Raw genomic sequence first — 10,316 nt, 5'->3', positions numbered from 1 at the left:
AGCTGGGGTTCAGTATTATTAATCTACCTCGTGTTAAGGAGATTCTCCCTGTTGCAGGGACCACAAAGGGATAGATGCACACTTGTGCCTGGTTTGGGTCCTTGTTGTGCCCTTCATGACATTTATGCTGTCCCCCAATCCTGCTGGGTGGAAGTAGCTGTCACAGTTTCCATCCAGATGACCTTAAGAGCCTCATGTACTTGCACACAGGTTTTCGAAGGCTGATTGGATTATGGGGGCATCAGGCTGATTTGCTGTTAGAGGGCGGTCTCTGGCTGGAAGAAGGAGTCACTGGGGGTTTGGCTCCCTTCCTGGATCCTCGCTTCACTCTCTCTCTGCTCTGGGGTGAGCACTCTTCCTCCATCAGCCCCCTCTGCTGGGCCATCCTGCCTTGGAGGAGTCAAAAAACCATGGACCGGACCCTATAAACCCTAAGCCGAAATAAACCTCTCCTCCTTTAAGTTGCAAGTGTTGGGTATCTTGTCCCAGCAGTGAGGGAGTTGACTTCTTCGATAGACAAAGATTCACTTTACAGGAGACACAGGAGAGAAGGCAGACTGTACCAGAAGGGGTGCTATCGAATATATCCCCCCAGAGGTGTCACACATGCCTATGGCACAGTTCTGGAAGCTACATCAGGGTTTCTGAGCTTTGGATCCAGCAGTACTGGGTCTCCAAAGACAGAGAAATGCAAACTTCATGCACTGTGCCTAATGTGTCCTTGTGCTTATTTGTACATGTCTGGCCTGCCCTGTACCAGGGTCCTCCACGACCCCTCCCACCTCTCCTGCCTGTCTGCCCTGGCCGTCACCTCCCTGTTCATGGAACAAGCCCAGCTGGTCTGTCTCGGGATCTTTGCCCTCTGAGTGTTCTTCCTTCCATTACACAGGCCTCAGCCAAAATGCTGCTAGAGAGGCATTTCCTGTCATCCCCTGGAATAGCATCCTGGTGTACTCAAGTGACAGTGACCAGATGGACAAGTTGATGCCACCAAAACAAGTATTTATAAACCCATGTTCCCAAGGGATGGAGACATACCACACCACACCACACCACACACCATACCACATCACACCACGCCACGCAGGGCCACACAGGAAGCTCTAGGTTTTTATAGGAGACAAGCAGGGATGCAAGGATGTCTAGACCAAAGTATTGTTGGTGATTTCTTGGGAGAGGTAGGGTGGGGCGGGATGCACACCTCAAGAGTGGGTAGTTCCAGGGGCTTCTGCAGGTTTTGTGCGCTTGATGATGGTCTCACGTTATCTGGTACTTGGGTGACTGAAAGCAGGAGAAACATAGATTTGGCCATGAGAATTAGATAAAAAGGATGCTTGGTTGGGTGGCATGTGACAGGTGCACTCCTGAGCTCTTCACTGTCATAAGACTTGGGTGGCCTTGGGGCGGTGGTTTCCTTCCAGCCAAAGAGACTATTAAGGTGTCAAAGCAACACCAGGTACCGAAAATCAAAAGCGTGATGAATATGCACTATCTGTAATACACTCATTTATGTATTTTTGTGTGTTTACTCCAGCAGAAAGTAAGGCCCATGCAGATAGAGACCTGGTATTTACCATTCCTCATTACCTGCTCAGCACTTAACATAAGCATAGCCTTAGTGGGTTTTCATTGATATCTGTTACATAAATGAAGAAACAGGAACTCCATGACCTTCACATTTGTGTATCTATATCTCACCCCATCCTTATACTTCAGCCAGTATGGTGCAGAGTACACAGTAGCTGTCATTTTTGAAAGGATTGTCAATTCCATTTGAACTTGAGTGATTGTATACTATCTGATTTTGTGGACTTTATAGTAGTTTTAGTAAATTTATGCACTGGTTACTGGTAAGGTGGGTGGTACAAATGTCATGAATTTTTGTGGGAAGAAATAAGATGAAATGATTTCAAAACTTACCCTCGCCTTCCTCAGAGATCAACAATGGCACCTCTAGTAGGAAGGATACTACATCATGGGTCCCAAGGACCTGAGTACTGCTCTTAGGAGAGGTTGAAAAGAACGCTTTCCAACAGGAATCTAATCCATCAACACGTTGCATGCATTCATCTCTAGATAGCAAGCCAGAAGCATCTTTGTATTTTCCACATTTTCTATATTTTCTACATTGTGCATGCATTAAAGAAAAGAATCATTCACAAAGAAATTAGCATTGAGGTTGTATTTTACTTGGGATCCTGCATTAGAATATGCCGTTAGATTAATAGAACTAACAAACCAGCTAAATTTTGCAGAATTATTTCTAGTGCCTTCTTTATTCATGGCTTAGAAGACATGCAGATTCCTAAATTATCCGTTCTAAAGTCCTTTGAGAATTTTGGTTAACTGTCACTGGCGATGTAGCTCAGTACCTGTCACGCAAGAAGAAGAAATAACCTGACCTATCCCCGGACCCCTCCAGCGGTGTCAGCCCTGCCAACGCTCTCTCCTGACGTCCCCAGTGCTGACGCAACCTTTTCACTGATGTCACCGAATCAGGAAGCCGAAAAGCTGTGGCAAAATGACTGTTGCTATCGCAAAGGTTTAAAACTTTAGAGATTGAAAGGTTAAAGTTAAAAATATGTATTTTAATTTGAACAACAGATGGCCTTGGAGTGACTACACGGCTGAATTAACTCTCAAGGCTCTCTGGCTGTTTGTGGAAGGAAAAAAAAAAATTGAAACGACAACCGAAACCCTTTAAAAAGCCCACACTGCAACACACAGCCCAAGCGCCAGTGACATCAGCAGAATCTCTCTGTGGAATTAGAATCCCAGATTTGGCTTCAGCGAATCTGTTGGCCTCAGAGGGAAGAATCTTCTACGAAATTATATTGCACAGCCTTATAATAAATATCCCAGTGATCAGGGCCTTGGCTTTAGACCTGTCCTTTCTACTGGAGCCTCCACAGCTCCTGGGGTCCCCTGAGATTCCCAGAGGGCTCCTGCTTCTTAAAGCCCATGGCGGATCTGGCCTTGGACAAGCGGTCCCGTCTGTGGCTGGGTTCGTGCCATGGAAAGGGCTGTAACAGAGAGGTGTTTGCAGGAGGTCTGTGAGGAGGTGCTCATGGGAAGTCCATGCTTAGTCAGTGACCCACAGTAGTTACACCGTGACCTACCGTAGAGCTCCAGCTCAGGCTCCAGCCCTTCTTGGGGACCACCGTCACTGAGAACATTCTTCTGAGCCCGCCCGCACCTCTGAATCCTAACCTTGGCTGCCTTTGCACACTGGCTGCTCCTTGGGAGGACGGGCTGCTGAGGGGCCAGCCAGGTCCCTGCCAGCTGGGGCCTGAGCTTGTGGATCCTGGTAAGAGGATAGACAAGGTATTCTGGTCCCTGGAATGAACTCCTTGCGGCCCTTTCTCAGCCTCTTTCTCAGCTGTGTCAGTCAGGCTTTACTAGAGAAACAGAAGTAGCACAAGGTATACAAATGGATAAGAGATTACGAGATTGCCTTACAGTGGTCAGCCCCAGTCAGATGAGGGAGGGTCCAGAGGGAGTCTGCACGCTGGAGGCTGAAGGGCCCAGCCCAAGGGCTGGAGCTGGCTGCAGTGTTCCCTGCTAATCCCTATCAGGAGGCTAATGGGTCTGTGACAAAGCCTTGAAGAACCTACTATGGAAGGCTGAAGCATCCCAGGCTGAAGCCGACACAGGAGCTGAGGTCCAAGCTGAAGGCTCAGACTGGAGATCCTCCAGGGAACCAGTGACGGGTCCCCCTCCTTTGCCTCTTATTGTATGCAGGCTGCTCCCCTAGGGTGGGTACGGCACTCACACCCTCTGCCTGCCCTCCTCTTGCACAGGCTGAGGAAGTTACAGACTAGGGACCCTGGCTCCCGCTGAGTCACCCAGTTACACTTCTGACCTTCTCAAATTGACACAGTGAACAATATCCCTAAGGACTTGTCCTCTAAACCCAGGGTGTAGGCTGCTGAGACACTCAGTTAGGCTTCAAGACTTCTCAAGTTGACACAAGGTATAAATCCTAACACCAACCTTGGCCAGACTTTTGCCCAGCATGGTGGCTTCTTCCAGGTAAACCTAAGCGGCCTGGATCCTCAGGAGCTCATCCAGTTACAGATGCTTTGAGCGCTACCACTGACTTGCTGAGGCTAAGTCCCCTGTTGCAGCAAATAAAGTGGTAGGGAAGGTAACCAGAAAGTCAGAGCGAGAGGGAGAACAAGAGAGGGAAAATGGGTTCAGAGAACCTGGAAATGGCAGGTAGCACAGGACAGGAAAGAGCAAGAAGGAGCAGAGGAGGCTTTGACTCCAACAACGCTCGCTGGGGCCCTGGCTCCGGTCACCCTGCTGTGCTCCTGTTGCTGAAGCGCAGCACCCTTGGCCTCTTCTTCCATTCAGACCCCCACAGACAGTGTGCAGTTAAATCTTATTAGCTCTGCCACACACAACCTATGACCCCTTCTTATCATGTCCTCTGTCCACGCGCTGGCCCAAGGCGCCGTGGTTCTTGTCTGGATTGCTAAAAGAGATGGCTTGTTGGTGTCTGCCCTTGCCCTGTGCCAGTTAGTCTGTTCTCTATAACCACCAGAGTGATTGCAGCATATATCAGGTGAACACAGAGAGAAGCTGAGTCCTCACTTTAATCTATAAAACCTGCCTACTGGTCCCTCCCTTTCTCCCCTGGCCTATATCCTGCCTTTTCTCTCTGCTCCAGAGAGAGGCTGCTGATCCTCTGAACAATACCCAGCACCACAACTATAAGGAGGACAGGTTATCTTGGTTCACAGTTCGTAGAGGTTTCAGTCCTTAGTTGGCTGGCTCCACGGCAGCACATCATGGCAGAGGAGAAACAGTCCCTAGCAAGGCAGCAGAAAGCAGATAGAGATCAAGAGACAAAACGGGGAGACAACACACGCCCCCAGTGACCCACTTCCTCCTACCAGGCTTCACCTCCCAAATCACATTTAGCTGTGAACTTGTGAGTGGACTCATCTACCAATGAGAATAGCACCCCACGACCCAATCACCTCCCCCAAGTCTCACATAGGAACACATGAGGCTTTGGAGACAGAACTGTAATAAGACTATAGCCCAAAAGCCACCTTCCTGCTGAGGTAGGCGCACTGTCTAAGGCGCACTGTTCATCCCTGGCCTCTGTGCTTCGTGGTCACTCTCCTTGTTTGAGCTTTCTCCCCAGCATTCTGTATTATGCTTACCCTAGGGTACACTTAATTTATCCAGTGCCCACCCCTCTATGCCCTCCATGAGAGTGAGTTTCATAAAAAACAGGACTTTTGGCCTTGGCACCCAGACCAGTGTCTGGCAGACAGTAGATGCCAAGACATTATTAGATGAATGAGTAGGGAGGCTTTGCCAGTGGGGGTCTGGATGGTTTACTTGCAGAGAGGAAGGCTTCCTTACTAAGCAGGAAATCTCTTCGTTCTAAAAATTGAGTGTGTTCCGAGGACAGATTTCTGAAATGGATTATACCATTATCTGAATTTTTAAATAAATACAATTAGTTCTGTGTACTAAAATAGGGAGGCTTTCAGAAGCTCTGAGGTGGCTCCCCAGGGCTACATAGCCTCTGCATTTCTGTCTTCTTCCTGTGTTTTATAGTTTCTTCTTGTCTGTTCACTTCCTAACGGTCTTCCAGCTCTCAGGGAGCCTGGCTTTCTCAATGAAGCCGGTTCAATATGAGCTGAAGACGTGGGCCTCACATATCACAGCGACAAAAGGCAAACAGTTCTCTGGTCAGCTAGCAAGAGGAGAGGACCAGAAGTCAGAAGGCATGAATTGTAGCACAGCCAATAATTAGCTGAGTATTTTGTTTTTGGGGGAAGGGGAAGCTGCATAAACCATGGAGCTGTTATTTGATTTGATTTGCAAAATTACCGGATGTGTCTGTATCAATTTCATTTCACAGATAAGCAAACCAGTCCATGTGAAATCAATCTGCCCGAGTTCAGGAGGTCTTGCCCATAATAGACCTAAGATCAATCTATACTATACTCTCTCCACCACACTGAGGGAGAATTCTAATCCTACTTTTTTCACAAGAAATGGCAAATCCACTCACAGCATGATTACGACCAGAATGAGAGACCTATATATATCACAGGTTGATTTGTCTTCAAGGGTCATAGTTCAGACTTGGTACGTGCCAAATAAACTCAGGCTGAGTTTTTGGATCGTATAAATCACCTAAACTTTCTGCACCTTAATTTCTGTAAATGGGGGCAGTAGTAACAGTGTCCAGTCAAAGGGCTGTTGTGAGCCCTTCTGAGAAACAAATATAAAAAATAAGCACTTAGTAAATGACAGCTTTATTATTATTATTGTGGTTTTTGTTGTTGTTTGCTGTGAACTAAATGTTTGTGTCCACCCTGAAATTCCTATGATGAAATCACACCCCTGTGAGGGGTGCTATTCAGAAATGGGGTCTTAAGAGGCTGATTCAGAAACTGGATTAGCTCTGCCATCAGGGATTAAAATAACTCAGGTCTCGTCTTTCTCTGGATGAAGACATGCAGGTAATTACCACCTATGAGCTGGAAAGCAGACCCCAAACCTCCCTGATCTTGGACTTTGTCACCACTGACTCCCAGGTAAATTTCTGTGTTTGTGAATTATTCAGTCTATGATGGTCTGTTATAGCTGCCTGAGTGGACTAAGCCATTAGGGCTATGTTATTCCCAGGGTTAAAGGGTCCTTTCCCTTGGCACCAGGAAGGAAGCTCTGGGGGCACACAGGTGGCTACCAAGGCTCCCAGGCTGTGAATCTGAGATCGTCCCACATTGAAATCAACGGAGGTGGGGGTTGAGGATGTGAACACACATGCACAGAGGATCCAAATGTGGGGAGAAGCAGCCATCCGCCCAGCAAGGACAGATCTCCCAAGTGACTGGGCATCCTGCTGCTTCCACCGGAAAGCCATCAGCCAGGGCTGCTGCCAGATGGGGACTCGGGGCCCTTTGAGGCAGAGCATTGTCTGGTTTGGATTACTTGGTTGTAAACTGATCAGCACATTTCATGTGCTGTCAAGCATCTGAGTTCAAACAATTGCACTCTTTTAATGAGATTAGCAACTGAGCCCCATCCTATAATTTTCTCTTTGCAGGATTCCACCCAGAATCCCTTGGAGAAAAGTGGCTTTAGGAAGTAGCAGTATTTCAAGATGTCTTGCATTGTCTTTCCTGAGGCAGACACAACCAAAAAAAATCTGCCTGTTTGACAGTCAGACACCCAACAATGTGCCCAAGCACATGATCTTGGCCAAAAGAGTAGTGGTGTGGACTGGAGGCTTGCCATGGGCTGTCCATCCTCGAATGGTGACCCTTATCCTCAGCCACTGCTGGTGGGTGTGTTCTGCCTATTGAGGTGCCAGTGTAACAAGTGGCCCTGTGTCCAGTTTCATGGGACAGAGTCTCAAAATTACAGTGGCAAAGGGACTGGAATCACAGTTGCAGAACTGCATCAGAGCTGCCTTCCAAATCCCAGATCTCCTATTGTAATCCCAATATTGAATATTGTAATTCCTTACAATATTATAACCCCATATGTCTCCTCCTCATGGTCCAGAAAGTTTATATTTGTAATCCCAGTGAATGTTATTGGAATCCTGGCAAGTTAATGCCAACATATCACCTTTACTACAACCCACGGAGAGAATAAAGATACTAAGATATATTTAGAGTTATGGGCAGCTAAGAGGTCCTGAGTCCAGTCCAGGTGAGGCTACATGAAACAAAGGCCTTGATCCAAGGCCTCTCCCAGAATTTATCATCTTATGAAGGAGTGGCTCTTGGATGAGTGACAGTCAGGATGGGGGAACTACATGAGCAAGGTGAGCTGAGCTGGCCAAGTAGAGAGCATGTATCTCCGCAACATGCAGGAGAAAGATATGCAGAAATACCAGTCTACATAACCTAATTAGGGCAGCATTTGAATAGCTTTAGGAGGCTGTTGCTTCAGATTCTGATATGTAAATTTTGTACCCTGGGAAATCATAGCCCTTAATGTTGTGGCTCAACCCAGTTGACATTCCTGGAGTTATGTGGCTCTGCCATCCCACCGTGCTCAACTGTTTATAGGGAACATGGCTTGAGGAAACAGGAAGCTGTCAGCTGGCCTCAAGGATTATATATCAGTATCTTAGCAAGCCTCATTTTCATTGCTTAAATCAACTGAAGGGAGAAGGAAATGGCACAGCCAGCTGTGTACAGATCAGTACATGGAGACAGGGTTTGGTTTAACTAATGCTGAAGTAATTGTTCTTATTCAAGGGGAACTGCCCAGGTCATCTCTTACTTAGTAACTTTGAGAACTTGATAAAGTGCCTTAATACTTCTAAACCTTATTAATTTTTCTCTCTTTTATCATATAGTTTTTCTTCATAATCAAAATCTTAACTCTATAATTCAGCTGAGCAAAATATGGGCCCCAAAGAAATACAGTGAGTGTATCAGGACTACCGGGTACTGTGGACAGATGGGGAGGAAGGTGCTCACTCGAGTTCCAGAAAGAGCCGTCTGGTGGTTCAGATGCTCTCAGGTCAAGTGCATTCAAATCCTCTGCAGTAGCATTTGTGATCTTCTGGCTACTCTTGTCATTCGAGGACTCTATGGCCTCCACGATGTTCATGGCCTCTTCCACCTTCCTTAGATGACATTTCTCTCACTAATCATTCAGTCTTGACAGTGCAGATGAAAAATTAGGAAGCCTTTGTGTTTGGTCCAGCATTTGCTATGGACAAGACTCCAGGACCTGCATGTTTCAGGATGAAGTTCTCGTCATCAGATTTCTCCCCATACAAAGCCGTTTAGCCTATTGAGTCTTTCTACAAAAATGTAAGGATCAAAATGTTAATTTTTATAAAAAATGATGCTGGCATTTTGATAAGGGATTATGTTTTCTGATCTTTATTATTATCTTTTATCTGTTTTTGGTTTCATTCTTTTATTTCTAATTTCTTAAGGAAAGATACGAGGGTATATCATAACTTTCTTTTTTTTCTAATAAATGCACTTGGTGTTAAAAAATTAAAAAAAAAAATTCTCTCCATGGATGGATTTGCCACCAGTGCGATTACGACGTGTGAAGTCACATGAATACTGAAGGCAGAGATGCTCTTAACCAAATTCTTTCCCTCCTGTGCTCAGACTATGAAAGTTTTGTGCTGCCTCTGGAACTCGGGCTGCAAACAGTCTGAAGGAGACACAGTTTAAGGGCACATTACTGGTGGTGATGACCAAGAAAATGGTGGGGTTGTCCATGGTGGCGCTGACGGTTGGGAGGGGCATGTCAGTTTCCTCCTTTTAAACTGGAATAGTAATGCCCACATGTGAGTTCGCCTCCCGTGAGTGTAAGCCAATTTGCTTATCCACAGATATTAGGTTCTCTAATATCTAGAGAAAGATTCTAGGATACTTACTCCCAAATCTCTCCATTGGCTGCTACTTTGCAATGAAAGCTACTCTAAGGTCAAACTCTAAATTCTGCCTCAGAGATGGGGACCCACAAAGCCACTGAGCCCACTGTGTCAGTGTGACAAAGTCCCAGCTCTGTCACTCATGAATGAATGAAGGCACATTTGAAGAATAAAGGAGGAAAAGTTCCCCAAACGTTCCTATCCTAGGAAATCAGACAATTCTTCATGGAAGCCTATCATTTATATTTACAGTGGCACCAAGGGCAGTCTTTTAGGTAAGATGGTGTGAATGTATTGGCTTAGGGCCACATGACTGTTCCCACTGAAGGAAGACAGGCGGAGACCCGCCGTGGCCCGAGGAGAGGGCTTCTGGTCACCATCAGAAGGCTCACTTTTAAGCTCATCATAATTTCTGCTTAGAAATTGTTGATTTCCTTTATATATATATATTTTTTGATGAATAGTTCTTAATTTTAATTATCAAATTTATCATTGTCTTCCTTTTCAATTTGAACATTTTATATTTGTTTAAGAAATTCTTCTCTAAATCAAAGTCAAATATATAGGAGATGTGGTCAAACAATATCATATCATGAATGTTGAAATTAAAAAAATTATTACGACAAAACAGACATTTGCTATAATTCTCCTCAAAATACTCCCCCCTTACCTTCAAACACACTTTGCGCCTTTCCTGCCCTTCTGAAGCAGGTCTGGACGCCCTCCTCCCCGAATGTCTTTTCAGGGCTGCCTCAGTGTCCTGAACCAACTAAGGAGCGTGCACCTTTCGGGGCCCTGGGGAGGAGCCAGAAGTCCCGAGCTGCCAGATCCAGTGAGTGAGGCGGGTGGAGACACCCTGGCATGTTTTCCTTGACAGAAATTGCCGTGAGTGCTTTGAAATGATTTGGCACATTGAGATGGCCATGAA

General features: G+C 46.1%; 1 pseudogene; it reads right to left on the bottom strand.

The window, feature by feature from the left end:
- Window positions 1-6,456: 6,456 nt before the first annotated feature.
- On the bottom strand, window positions 6,457-9,233 carry LOC134477513 (peptidyl-prolyl cis-trans isomerase A-like; annotated as a pseudogene).
- Window positions 9,234-10,316: the final 1,083 nt, after the last annotated feature.

Source organism: Cavia porcellus, unplaced genomic scaffold, assembly GCF_034190915.1.
Source record: "Cavia porcellus strain 051 isolate PalLab524CR breed Dunkin Hartley unplaced genomic scaffold, mCavPor4.1 scaffold_9, whole genome shotgun sequence".
NCBI classification, from domain to species: Eukaryota; Metazoa; Chordata; class Mammalia; order Rodentia; family Caviidae; genus Cavia; species Cavia porcellus.
This window is presented reverse-complemented; position numbering and strand designations above follow the sequence as displayed.